Source organism: Carassius gibelio, chromosome A17, assembly GCF_023724105.1.
Source record: "Carassius gibelio isolate Cgi1373 ecotype wild population from Czech Republic chromosome A17, carGib1.2-hapl.c, whole genome shotgun sequence".
Lineage (NCBI taxonomy): Eukaryota > Metazoa > Chordata > Actinopteri > Cypriniformes > Cyprinidae > Carassius > Carassius gibelio.
The window spans coordinates 20,322,067-20,337,348 of NC_068387.1; the positions used below are offsets into that span (position 1 = coordinate 20,322,067).

The 15,282-nt window shown below is 37.3% G+C and overlaps 1 pseudogene; it reads left to right on the forward strand.

Annotated features, from left to right (window-relative positions):
* LOC128031718 (aarF domain-containing protein kinase 1-like) overlaps window positions 1-14,801 on the forward strand; it is a 96,761-nt pseudogene extending 81,960 nt beyond the window's left edge.
* The last annotated feature ends 481 nt before the right edge of the window (window positions 14,802-15,282 follow it).

Below are 15,282 nucleotides of genomic sequence, written 5' to 3' on the forward strand. Positions count from 1 at the left end.
GGCAGAGTGACTTGGCTGCAAAATATGCTCTAAATCCTAATTTTGCAATCCACCAAACGGAACTGTATTCCATTTGGTTTGTTTTGCTGTGAAACAGGAACAAACATCAAGAACATTAGTGCTGAAATTGAAATGAGTGCAATTTACATTCATTGTGCTGGAGAAAAGCTCGCTTTGTGGATGAATTGAGAGCTGCAATCATTTCTGTAAAAAGGCGATGAGGAGGGGGCGATGAGACGGCAAAGACTGGGAGGAAGTGAGAGCTAGAGACGTAACCTGTCTGTAGATCATAGATATGGGTAGAATAGAGCCTAAGGAAGATGGATGAGTGAGAGGAAACTGAGAGTTAAGCCAAGGTAGATCAAGTGAAACAGAGTTTCTATAGTCCACCAAAACAGACGATCAATACCATGCAAAACATTAGCAGGGAATGAGTTTTTACATAGAAACTTTGTGACAAGTCAAGCGTTTGTCTGTACGTAAACATAAAGTTTATCACGTGAATGCAGTAGGGATGACTTACGGTTTTACTTGGTGAGGCGAAACAAAGAAAATCTCCTTTGAATCGATCTCATCCAACAGATGAGGAGAGGCCTCCTTTGCAAACACCACCGTCTCCAGAGGTTTCTCCTCAGTCCTAATCAAAGTTTTTTGTTGGCTTTGGGTCCGTTATCTGAAATTGGGTTTATGCTAAAAAGAAAAAGTAACTACTGAGCTTTGAACCAGAGCATGCTAAGTGAAAACAGAGACCCAGGGGGTGTCTAGAGCAGTGAATGTGAGTGCACTACCTGTCTGCCTGGCATTACACTACTTGCCTGTCTGTATTACTCTAATGGGAGTTTATTATTACTACACATTTAGATTTTCAATTATAATGATAATAATAATTTGGTAACACTTTATTTTGATAGTCCACTTTAGACACTCTACTAGCAGTGAGTAACTTTGCAACTACATGTCAACTAGCAGTTAGTAGTGTATTAGTAGACTGTCTGCTTAATATCTTCTAACACTTTCTTTGTAAACTTATTGTCAACTTATACTAAGCCCAAACCTACCCCTAACAGTAACCCTAAACCTACCCTAACCGTCTACTTTGAGAGATGGTAGACATGTAGTTGCAAATTTCTGAGATTTAGTTGATATGTAGTTGACATATAGTTACAAAGTTACTTATAGTCAGTAGAATGTCTAAAGTGGACTAATGAAATAAAGTGTAACCAATAATTTAAATAATAATTTATTATAGTAATAATTAACATCATTATCTCTTTTCTAATATCCAAGACAGGGATTTTATTCTATTTATTTCATTATTTTTTGCCAGTCATTTTGTAGAATGAGCGATGAGTTCTGCGTGATGGAAAATGTGTCTGACAAAGCTGACCCTCTTAGATGTTGCTGAGAACATGGAATTGAACATAATAGCTTTGCCCTTTAAACTTCCCAGAAATTATACGACGGCCTAAATGCAAGTTCCTAGAGCACTGCATTGTTCATACAGTATGTGCTAAAGTCTTTTCTGTCATTCTTTCCAATCTTTAAATGGATTGTTTTGTCTGACTGTGTTTTTTTTTAGTCCTTGACGGTGGAGAAAAGTGCCATTTTCTTGCGAAACAATGCTCTTTCCTTGAAATCTGCAGGTAGAAGTGTGTGACTGAGTCTAGAATATATATAAATGTATAACTTTATTGAGCCATAGTCCTGTGGAGCGAATATTTATGCATATATAGAAAAATATATATACTAAACAATTTCTAAAAAATGTAATAAAAAATGACATTATGTATGTGTGTGCGTGTGTGTTTTTGTATTTATTAGTAGTTAGTTAGGTAGCTCTTTTGGTAAGCGTGGCCTCTTACCCCCTGCTAAGCTTACTCGGTTAACATAGAGCCCTGAAAAGCCTACGTATTTGTGAATAATGAATTGTGGTTTCAGGCATGACGAATAGCCTCGCTCCTGTGTAATTGCTTTTGTGTTTGTCCCAGGGGAGAGCTTTTTTTGGCTGTTCATGGCGTTGTCCTTGCTGATCAGCCCCATGTTTCATAATGTCTGCCCCGCAGCGGCATATAGTTAAGGGAGAGACTGTCCGACCTGTCTGCTATATAAACCTATATGCTAGCATGTCTAGGTCTCCTGTGGTCAGCAGTTTTTGTCTGTCCATCAGAGAAGAGCCGATTCAGAGATTCAGTATGTTTACAGAAGGCTGAGTTTTGAAAGCCTATCCCTACATGACTTCACACCTGTCAGACTCACCTTTTTTCCCATGCTTTAGAGAGGGAGCGAGGGGAAAAAACAACAACAACAACAACCAAAAAAAAAATGTGTGTTTGTTTCATTCTGGGCCTCGATTTCTGAAGTACCATTCAGTATCTAATGTTGAGCCTCCGGCTTTGTGACAGGGCACACACTCAGCTGAAAGAAAGAACTTAAGCTCTCTTCTGAGTGGCTCTGGCCTTTTTATTTCGCGGACAGCTATAAAAAGTTGGGTTGTCCTGGTGTGGCTTACTGTCAGAAAGCTGAGCTCTAAATATTCCTCCGTCCAGTGAGCTTGAATTAAGCAGTTGAACCAATTTCTGTGTGCAAAGAATTTAATAGTTACTGTCCCAGTCCCCTCCCATCACTTACGCAGTCACATAAATCTCGATTATTACTAAACCAGCTGACGTTATTACCAACCGCAGCTCTAGTAAACATCCATTAAAAGCCCCGTGCTTGCATGCTTTCTCAGTGGATGAGTAAAGACATGACATTTTAATTCCGTTTACAGTAGATGTTTCGTCTTGCGTCTGTGCAGTCGGATGGCCACAGTAAAATCGAATCATAACCCAGACATTTTCTATAGTGCTTTCCTTGGTGTTAACGCTTGAAATGTCTCAGGCATATTGTCTTAATGTGGAACAAATTCAATTCAAGGTCTGATGGTTTAGCCAAGTCAAGTTCTTTTGCTCTTATCAACATTTGGCCACAAGAAACCAGTGTCACATTTGGCAAGTCAGCTTGGTATTTATGGTACCTCCAGGGCCATTTTTCAAAAAAAAGAAAAGTACCTCCAACCCCATCTCTATTCAAACTTTCAAGTAATTTCAGATTTTTTCAATTCTGTAAAGCATTCAGAAAAAAAAATTGCTTTTGTCTGCATCATCCAGTTCTTTTAAAATATGTTTATACAACTTAGTGGCCCATTATTTATGTGGTTTTGCATTTTGCCCTTTTCACTTGTAAATGTCTCAAGGTGTATTGTCTTAATGTGGAATAAATTCACACTAAACAAATTCACATTTTTATATAATATATATCCATGAAATAGATATTTCATAAGTAAAGTTTTTTTTTCTTTCTTTTTTTTTTGTGTGGCATATTTGTTACATTTGTTCAATAAACAGTTCTGGTACTATGTTGATTTAGTTGATGTAAACACATTAGTGTATAAAATATATGCAAAAGTTCTGACTTTTAAGATTTTCTCCATGCTCTAAAATAGTTTTGATGCCTAGATCAATTAACTAATAATCCTAATATCACATTATTCTCATTATAAAGACCCACAGAGATACATTCTTTTAAAGTTTTTTTAGTTTTTTTTTTTTTTTTTTTAGTTTCTTGCTTATTTGTACCACATATAGGCCTTTACTCAGATCAGAAGGTGGCTTCTACTACGCTTCTCCAAATCTCCCAGTGGACCTCCACTCGTTTGATCAGATCGACCCATTTGCTTAGTGCCTTGATACAGAAAGCTGCAGAGCAGAGAGCGTTAAGCGGTTAATCCTTTTATGTAGTGACTTTGACTCCTCACGGGGATGAAATGGAATGTCTATTTGGAGCATTTATGAATATGCAGAAGGACTGTCACATTGTTATTTTAACGTCCTCTTCCTTATTTTTTTCCTAGGGCAAGCTGTGCATTTTTCTTCATTAAGTATTCGACTAAGGACTGACTATCAATCTCAATGCTCCTGAATGCTGACTGATTTGATGGGTAACACTCTGTTGGCCGGTTAGTTATGTGCAGTCCTGGCCTTCTCTGGCTGTTCACCAAGATCCCCAGAGGGAGGGCCGCTAGGACATGACCATATTCTCATCTTCGGCTGTACCGAACAGGCAGAGATAAGAGAGAGGCATGGCTAATCAGGACTGTCTCTCTCTCCAGCTGTCGGAGCTGGTAGCACGACCCAGTCAGTCTGTCTCTGATTTTGTCCAATTCACATCCACACAGAGCGATTGACCCTTTTATGCAGCGCACCGCGTCCACCCAAGAGTCATCAGGGCACAATGGCGTATGAACGGAGCAGCGGGGTGACTTACCTCATGATTACCCCTCGTCTTTAAAGTGGAGAGATGCCTTGTAGTTGAACTTTGAAGTGCCGGCTAACTTCAAAAGCAGAAGGCGAAAGCTGAGAGATGGGGCTCGGTTGCTGAAAGGCAGAATGCATCATCAGGCATGTAAAAAAAAATAGCATATAACGAAGAGAAATAATAATGTGCAAAGTTAATAAGATTAGCCTGGATGACAAACTTTTTTAGGTGTTTTCCAGGCATGCAGAAGTAAAAAAAAAAAAAAAAAAAAAAAGTTTTTATATATATATATATTCATTCTACATGTTTATTTGGCTAGATATTGCTTTTGCATAGAGTAAAAATTACTTGCAAGCCAGTATGTTAAACATTAATAAATAAATGATTACTTAACCCTCTGGAGTCTAAGGGTATTTTGGGGGCCTGGAGAAGTTTTGTCATGCCCTGACATTTGTGCTTTTTTCAGTTTCTTAAAAATATCTAAATTAATTAATTACTCAATAAATTTTGCATGCGTGTATATAGTCCATAGAACTCTCTAGGGTCTGGGCTTACATTCGTCCAAAAAATGAGAGGTGGAAATCTCTTAGTGGGCTTTTAATCCAGACAGACTCAGTCCAGAGATGGGGGACATTGGAACAAACCCAAAGTCAGTTTTGGACTATAACCAGTTATGCAGCACCACAGTAAACAAGGCAGTGAGCCTGTCAAGTTAGTCTTTCTTTAAAGAGAAAGTGTGCAAATAGATGGAGCGCATGTGTCACTGTCTTACTGTTGCTGCAAGTGGCAGGATATATATGCAAAGAGATGTGAGGGCATATGAGTTGGATGTTGGAGCAGTAGCTTGTGGTCATAGACCAAGTGTTCAGTGTCCTATTTTAATCCGAACCCCTCACTTTTGCTTGCTGCTGCTGCCGGCGCCTGTAAATCCCACCCAAGCGATAGCAAATTTAAATCCACTTAATTTAGCACCTTATCCCCCCCACCCACCCCCCGATGGAATTTTAGAGATTGAGATTTAAGGATTAGCAGATAAATGGACAGGAAAATAGAGCTTGCACAAGTTTTTCAAGCTCAAGTCACAGCAGAGCAATCAGTTATTAAAATACTGTTGCTGCTGGAGTGCACTTAAATGACCAGACGTGTTATCCTGCCAGGGTACTGAAGTAATTTCTGGGACCTCACTTTTGGGATATTGTCTTTGCATTGTATTCCCTTTTATAACAGAACCTGTTTGGGATTTTGGCATCCTGACCCGCTTTGCTGCTTACTTTAGGTGATTAGCAATGTTTGACCAATGACCAATGGCTGTATATCTAGTCAGTGTCTAGCCGATACTGAATCTACAACATGTAGATTAAACCTAGATTGTTGCCTAGTGTAGTCAGACTTTCTGAAGTCTTTGGACTCTTTTGAGATTCCATTTGGTAAATCAAAACCATAAAGTACAGGTAATGTTATCAAAATGATTCCAAAACGAATGACTTCTAGGGACCTGTTTTTTTAGTGTGACCAGTGCATTTCTATTCCTAAACTAGTGACTGTTTGTGCACTGTACTGTATGTGTTATCTGTTATTTGATATATCTGGATCATTCTGTTCCTCTGGGCCTGTTTTCTCATCTCGGTGGTACAAATTGTATGGCCAGCCTTATTCCAGAGACATGTGTTTGGCATTGAGGCAGCTCTACACCTATCCTGGCTGTTGCAGCAGCTTGTGGTGGGCCCTGGACTGCTGGGGGGTCTTCATGGGTCTCTGCAGGCCCCAGACATGTCTCTTGGCTCCAGGCCCTCTCAGGATAGATTAGCCCTGGGGTAATATTGAGCCAGACACAACCAGGATGATGCCAACTGTTGGAGCCATGCCCAAGTGATACCATCAGGGGCTGTTTGCATGAACAGTCGGACCTTAATATAATACTATTATCATTTTATTTTGGTAGTAAGATCTAATTTTGAAGACAGGCTGTGTATATAGAAAGATTTCATAAGAAGAGATTCCACTCTGGTTGCCGGCCCCCCAGGACACAGGGTGTCTGTAATGTTCGGCAGAATCCACCTACTGTCACATTCACCTCACCTGCTCTTCACACCACAATCCAGCATAGCCAAGAGCTGATAATACTGCAGTGCCATCACAGCTCATATGTATGTGTAAACCTATCATTATGGTTTATAGAGACTTAAAACATGTTTCAAAAGAACATTATCCAGAACAACCCCAGGTTCTTGTGGAGTTTTTACATGCAGCCTTTTAGTTACTAGTCCAGATCTTTAACCACTAGGCTACTTTTTCATACAATGTAGGATCACTTTAGATTTTTACACATAGGCTCTTAAAGTTAATTGGAATGTATACCAGTGGTTAAAATTGAATCACATTTTGTATTCTGAGTAAATAAGTCAAAATGTGCAGTTGTACAGCTCTTTGTACCTTGTCTCCTACAATGTTGTCATTTTATGGTACTATCGGCTTATGTTTTTGCAAGGACTACATTAAGTTTAATTACCTTAATCGAGGTTTGTGATTGTTAATTGTGAATTGTGATTTTAATCACTTGGTCTACTGGTCAGTGGAATTAATAGCTGTTGAATCAAATTGCTGCTGTTGTCAAACCGAGACCACAAAATTTCATAACGGTAAGTGTTTTTGTCTGTACTGTCAGTGTCTGTGTTGAGTTGTTCATTATTGTCTATTTTATTCAGATAAATAAATACAGTAAAAACAACAATATTGTTAAATATTATTATATATAATAAAAAAAAGTTTTCATAGCTTTATATTAATTATATTTAATTAGATACAATATAATTATAACCCATTCCTCTGGTGTTCAAGAAACATTTATTATTATTATTATTATTATTATTATTAATTTTACAATTATTATAGTTGAAAACAGTGTGGTGCTTTATATTTTTGAGAAAGCAGTTATACAGGATTCTTTTTACAGAATATTTAAAAACAACATTTGTATTGAAATGGAAATCTAGATAACAGCAATTGTTCATAAACAGTGGTTAAAGTGCTTTACATTTAGAGATTGATCTGAGATGTGAATACAAAATTAAAATGGTTATATATAGTAAGAAATTAACATGCTTATGAACTGCTTCCCATATGTTTTTGTTGTTGATGTCAGTCAAACCCAAAGCTGAATATATAGACGTTAAAAAATGAATAAATAAGAAGTAAATCTTAAAGTAATAAATCTAATGAATATAATAAAGAATGAATGAAGGAATAATATATAAGAAAAAAAAAAGTGAAATAATTCGGCAAGTAAGGTAAATTACAGCATACTGCTTAGTGAAAGAATGCACAGGTATAAAGATCTGCTTATAGCCTGGACTTGAAAGTGCCCAGTGAAACCACGATTTATTTTTTTATTTTTTCAGTCAGGCAGGGGGAGGAATGGAGGTTTTCATGCATGGTTATTAATAAAAAATTAGCTGGGAGTATCAACTCGGGAGGCTGATGTTGCTGAAGTGACTGAGCCAAAACAGCTAATCTTCACAGTCGCAGTTTCAAGCACTTAGTTTTTCAGTTGTCTGTGAAATAAGCTATTCCATTTCCCTGCACCCTGCTCTCTCTCTTTCTCTCTCTCTCTTTATCTTTCTCTCTCTCTCTCTCTCTCTCTCTCTCTCTCTCTCTCTCTCTCTCTCTCTAATGCACACTCTTCTCTGCACTCTGCCCCCTAATTCTGAATATTTTAATAACTTATTTAGGTGGATGTGCCTTTAGAAAGGCAAGGCTATCATCTCTAATGTAGTCTACTTAAAAGAGTAGCCCCAAAATTACATTTCTCTCATTATATATTTAAACCCATATGAATGACTTTCCTTTATCTGTGTAACACAAAAGGCACATTTTTGAAGAATATACCAATTATTCTGTTCATTATAATCATATTAATATACGCTTAATAATGCAATCTTCTAGCAGCACTGTTTTGTTTTACCCCTCAGGATGTGGAGATCTGAACGAATGCGGCGCTGTACATCCCTCAGATCAGTGAGCTGCTGAACCGGGTTCCCTGACAGATGCTGCTGCTTCTGAAAACCAACGACCTGCTGAGAGGCGTCGAGACTATCCTGCAGACTAGAGCCAGCTCCAGCTCCTTCATCAGGATGTCCCGCTGCTGTACTCATGCCATCGCCAGGTGAGACATCAGCCACAGCAAAGTGGTTGCATTTTAATATCTGTTTTTTGGTCCATAAGTTTATTTATTTGGCAAGGGTTGTAAATGGATAAAAAGAGTAAAAGAGTAAAGACTATACTGTTAAAAAAAAATAAATAAAATCTGTCACGTAAATGTGTTTCATTAAAGAATCCTGAAGAACTATTTTAATGGTGTCCACTAAAATGTTAAGCGGCACAACTGTTTGCAACATTTTTAAAAATAAGAAATGTTTCTTGAGAACCCAAATCAGCATATTAGAATGATTTCTGAATTATCATGTGACACAGAAGACTGGAGTAATGATACTGAAAATTCAGCTTTTGGATCACAGGAATAAATTCTATTTCTCAAATATAATTTTAAAATTAATAAGATTTCCCAATACTGCTGTTTTTACTGCGCCCCCCAACATCACCCCCGAACCCCCACCCCAATGGCACCTTGGTGAGCATAAGAGGCTTTTTTTTTCAGAAACAATTCAAAATCTTACTGACCTCAAACTTTTGAAAGGAACTGTATATTTAATTTATTTATTAAAAATATGTATTTCTATTTAATAATATTTAATACTGACTTAAAGTAGCAGTAAAATAAATTTATTTTACACAGATTTAGTCTTTATATTTATCAGAATTTCTTTCTTTTAAATATCTTCTCTCTATAATAGTGAGGTTCTGCGATATTCACTGCCACATTACTTGAAAAGTCACAAGGTTGGAGTTTCAGCAGCACTCAAACGAACCGGTTCCCACACATTAAGAGTGTGTCTGCTCTTAAACACCTCATTGCCAAGTCCCTGATGTCATCTCAGTGTTAAAAAAATTACAGTGTCATTCCTCTCACACCAGTAACCCACAGACACGCGCCGTAAGATCTCTCGTTCATTAACGTGGACATTTAAATGCACTCAGACACACAGGCACACAACTTACCCCTCACCCACCCTGAAATGAATGCCACTATATTCTACTATATTGTACTTTCCACAGCAGTGAGCAGTGATCATATTGATTTATTCTCACCATTATAATGAAGAACACGATGATTTGGAGGAAAAAATCGTTCGGATTTGAAGGAGGGCCCCTGACAGTTGTCAGCGCAGAGACTCTCACTTCTGCTTGTAAAGGATTTCACGGCGATACAGAAAGAAAGAAGCACCCAGACATGAAACTCAATGTCGTCTGCCTCAGCGCTTCTTTATTAAAACCAAATGGCAGCAAAGTGCAGAATGCAGAATCTAAAATCCATTAGCAATTGCTGTGCTCGCAGAAACAGCAGAAAGAGAAAGACAGACCTAGAGAAGTAACCGGACCATCACCAACTGATTTAGTTTGATGTGAGCTGAAATGTTTGCGTTATCATCTATTATGGTGGTTGGGGTTTTAAATACAAGCTGTAGCAATCTAGCACAAAAAGCCTGACTCACTGAAACCATTCATCCAAAAACTTAAATTCTGCCATCATTTACTTACACTCAGACCAGTAAGGTTTCTTTCTTTTTTTTGGTTTGGATGACAAAAGTTGACATTTTTAAAGAATTGTTATGTAAGACGATAAAATATAACATGAAAACTCATAAAAGAGTTAATAGAGTGCTTTAGTCACATAGACCACTTTTATGGTGCCATTACAGTGTTTTTGTTTGGAACAATATGAAGGTGAGTAAATAATGACAGAATTTTCCTTTTTGAGTGAACCATTCCTTTAAAATACAGACATATGGGTCTTGTTCTTTCTTTGTGGACTATACAGCCCACTCACTTTTCTTTGAAACACACACTCTGTGAAGCAACGTCATGAAGAAATTAGGTTATTTTTCTTAGTCTCCCCATGAAAGCAAAGTGACATTAGCATTCATTCTGTAGCCTCACACTGTTAAGTGTTATTTTCAGCCTCACTGTACAAGTGAAGTGACATTCAGCCAAGTATGGTGACCCATACTCAGAATTTGTGCTCTGCATTTAACCCATCCGAAATGCACACACACAGAGCAGTGAACACACACACACACACACTGTGAGCACACACCCGGAGCAGTGGGCAGCCATTTATGCTGCGGCGCCCGGGGAGCAGTTGGGGGTTTGATGCCTTGCTCAAGGGCACCTAAGTCGTGGTATTGAAGGTGGAGAGAGAGCACTGTACATGCACTCCCCCCACCCACAATTCCGTCCGGCCCGAGACTAGAACCCACAACCCTTCGATTGGGAGTCCAACCCTCTAACCAGTAGGCCACGACCAGTAGGCCACGACTTCCCCAAGCGATCTGTGATCACGGTTCTGGAGGTGCCCCTGCACTTTTCAAAATACTTAATGGTGGCTGGAGAAAATTAGAAGAAAAGAGCATCTTTTCTGATCCATTTATATGTTTGCCTAGCTTTTTTTAATCAAATTTAGATTTCACACTTTGCAGTTTATGCATATGCAAATATGCAGTGAGCCACTGTCCACCAACTTCAGTACAGATTTGACAATTGCTTGAATGTGGTTTAATCATTGTAATACACAGCCTATAAAGTTAATTAAGTGGTTATTTTCATTAAAGCATAGTTGTCAGCAGCTCCTTAAGTATGAACCATCAATGCTAGTTACACACTTCAGCATTTAAAGAGGTCTGAGTAATTAATCAGACTAATCACGAGTCCCATGTTTAGCGTTTTGTAATACCTTTCATTAATAATTCTAAAGATTAGCCTGTATAGTGATTTACAGATCTGTAGTGCATGTCCATTAAAATATAAATATAAATTAAGTTTAATGACATATCTGAGTGTATTAATGTACTTTAAAATCTCTTAAATATGTGATGCAAAGATCCGTGGTGTTATTTATTATAAGTTCAACATATGTGTTCACTTGATGCCATTTTTTTTTAAGTAACCACTAATTTAAAAAAAACTTTTTTCATCTATTTATGATGTACTCAATCTATTGTCTGAAGAGTTCTGCCATTGTGGCCACTTCCCAAGAAATAAATACTTTCCAATAAAGAGTACGTGAACAGGATTAAAGTTTCTGAGTTGCCATTTTGTAAATGCAATAATTCAGATATAGAAATGTTAGGAAACTTGAAGTGAGCTTTAGTCTTAACCAAGTAAATAATTCAGGACTACAAGACTTATTTGTTGGTTTAGGTAAGTGACATTAAGTTTTTTCCACCCCTCCATCAGACTCCATTTTTTTTTCTGCCAACCACTGAGCTGCCCACATAGAATTGTTGGATATCATAACACAGCAAAGATGCATTTATGCACCCCTAAACATTCTACCAGATTAAGAATGTTGTGACATATTGGTATCAAAAGTGCTTTAATGCCTCAGCTTCCTGTAAAGTTAGTCGTTTTCAGGTTTCTAACATATGCAAGGTGATGAGAAACGAGGAGTGGGGGTGTATGCTGCGTTCACTCTTTCTGTCATTCTCTGTCCGATCACAGACAGACAGTAATTAATCTCCTTCTCAGCTGTGATGACAATCTCTATCTTATTTTTATTTGTTAAATATGGATTATTCACAAAATCCACAAAGTTATACTCTTAAATATATACATGCAGGATCCAAAGTTAACTCTAGTGTCACATGGAAAAATCCGCTTTGGCTGTAATGGAATCACTTACACACACACACACACACACACACACACACACACACAGACACACACACAAACACACACACACACACACACACAGACGTTTGTTTTTGTGAAAAGTGGGGACATCCCATAGGCGTAATGGTTTTAATACTGTATAAACTCTATATTCTATCGCCCTACACCAACCCTACACCTAATCCTAACACCTACACCTAAACTTTGTGCATTTTTACTTTCTCAAAAAACTCATTCTGTATGGTTGTAAGTGTTTAAAAAAACGGTGACATGGGTTATGTCCTCATAAGTCACCCTCTCCTTGAAATACCTGAGTCATACCCTGTGTCCTGATATGTCACAAAAACAGGCCCACACACTACACTATTACACTACTGTTCAAAAGTTTGGGGTCAGTAAGATATTTTTTCAATAACTTAATACTTATATTCAGCAAGTATTGATCAAATTGATCAAAAGTAACACTAGAGACACTAGAGAGTATAATGTAGCAAAATATTTATTTTGCACATAAATGCAGTTTGCATTCTTTATTTATTTATTTATTTTTTAATTAAATAAATTAAAATCAGCTTGGCCATCACAGGAATGAGTTATGTTATTAAAGATGGTAAGAATAGAAAACACGTTAAATTGTAATAATATTTAAAATTAAGAGGGGAAAAGTTAGAATTGTCAGATATAAACTGCAGTTACCTTTAAGTTTTTATCCCATGGTTAAAACAAGGTTTTCATAGTTTTAATGTATTTTCGATCAAATACATGCAGCATTTTGCAGCAAAACATCGACCTTTGAATAGCTGTGTAATTCATAATTTTTGTGTATATATTTTTACATGTATATTATATGCAAAATTTACTTCCGTGACTTCTGTGTTATTATGTAAGAATAAATATATAAGATTATATATATATATATATATATATATATATATATATATATATATATATATATATATATATTTAACAATTGCTATATATATAACCTTTGAACTGTGCTGAGCATGCAACAAATTACTGTTGACATTTTTGCAAGGTTTTTGGCAAAGTAGGATGAGTGACAATTCGTGACCACCAGTTCCTGCTTTCAGCCTGTGTTGTGTTCATGCGGTCGCTGTGCTCCTGTCAGATGGTAGATATGATCCCACAGTGTGACATCTCCAGTCTGACACAGCAGCTATGGCCTGAGAAGTCAAACTTGTCCACCTCAAAAAGCTTTCTACAGTTTGAATACTCAGAAATTAGAGTGAATTTCCTCTCCTCTCATTTCTCACTCCTCTCATCTCTCTTTTCCCCAAGGGAACGTGTAAGGAAATGAACGTGATTTCACTTACTGTTTGTCAGTTCAAAGCTGTTAGCTGTGACAATGTGAGACGCGTTTCACCCCAAGGACTTACAGTACTACGGCCTCGACACTGCTCTCTGTCTCTCACACACTGTTAATATTTCATGACCTAGTGTGGTTTGTCTAAAGTCCTCACTTACTGTACACCATGGAGCCAGAGTCAACACAATCTAAATCATTTACAGCCAGCTTACTTTAACCAGTGTAATATCACCTCTCCTCTACTGGATCTTTGTCTTACTTATCTTTCTCTGTCTCTCTCTTAGAAACCAAGTCTCGTAGATCTCTCTGTTAGAGCGTTGGTCTCTCTGTATGAACTTATGGTGTGACTCCACAGCTTCACACTGGCCAGATGGGTCTGTTACTTCCTCAACTTCCTGTCCTATTCAAACTGAAAGCCTTGAACCAGGGCATTACACCCTCTTCACTGAACTCAGGACACTGCCAAGTGCAATGTGGGTTGATCAAGAACTCTTTTTAATGAGAGTCTTTTTTGTTGTTTGTTTTGTTGTCTACTGACAGCCATAGTCATGAAAGGTGACTGATCATGTGATTGATAAATCGTGATCTGTCCGTGTGAGCAAATGCTCCATGTATGCTCGCTTCTATTTATTTTATTTTTTTATTGTCCAAATGATAATTTTCACAATATTGTAAGTTTGCATTGTGCAGTATCTCAGACTTGTGAAATCACTGCTGGAATCAACACTGAGCTGCAATGTGCACATCACAGCTCTACAGAATTTCATGGAAATTCAATATTCAATTTAATATAACAGTTACAGAATAATATTAAAACAGACTTTATTTTGTAACTTCTAGTAGATTTTCTTTGAGTGAAACAGTGGATTTAATATTTTTAGTTTTCATTTTAGTCAATAATTTTGTTGTGTTTTAGTTATTTTTTAAGTTTATTGTGTTTTTGTTGATTTAGTTTTAGTTATTTTAATCCTTAACTTTAAACTAAATGTAGATCATGATGAACTTTGAATATGTGGGAAAGTACATTAAATGTAAAATGGAGCTTGGGCAGTCTTAAAAAAATAAAAAAATAAATAATAATAATAATCATTTTTAAATGACATGAGGGTGTGTTATTTTTTGGACAAACTACTACTTTAATGGGTTCTTTCTTTCTTTCTTTCTTTCTTTCTTTCTTTCTTTCTTTCTTTCTTTCTCTTTAATAACTTTAGATTCCATTACATTTAACAGTTATATATGTTATATTCTCGGAATGCATTGGATCCAGTAGAATCAGGAGCTTATAACTGCATAAATGCTGTTAAACTAGACCTGTATCAGATGTTAAAGAGTACAACACTGTCTTTTTTTATGCAGAGGGCAAGTTTTGGATCAATTACACCCTGTTCTTCCTTCCCAGGTTAGCTTTTTTTAAGGTTGAGGGGCTACAGTGGCATGCATCACAGAAAACCCCTCACTTCCCCCAGCCTGAAGGCAACAGCCAGCAGTCAGGAAGTCCAAACCCTGCCATACTAATGCCCTGAGGCTAGAGAGAAGATTTTAGCTGCCAAGCATCGGATGGACGCAGTTATCTGCTCAACAAGTCTCTTCCACACTCTCTGCTCAGCTGCACAGCTGAAACCAAATTGCTGAATCCCAGCTTCACCATCCACCATAATGTGTCATTTACTGTGTCCACAGTTAATCCTGTCAGGCACGAATTGCAGCTATAGTGTGTTTCCAGGAGCTGTGCAAACTTGTAGTTAATAATTTCTGTGGATGGGATGCACTCGTAAGTGCACTATTACATTTTTCTGTCCCCTTGATATTAGCTCTTTACAATTTCTGTTGTAAACTCTTTCTCACGTGTTGTTGTTGTTTGTCATGTCAGGAAA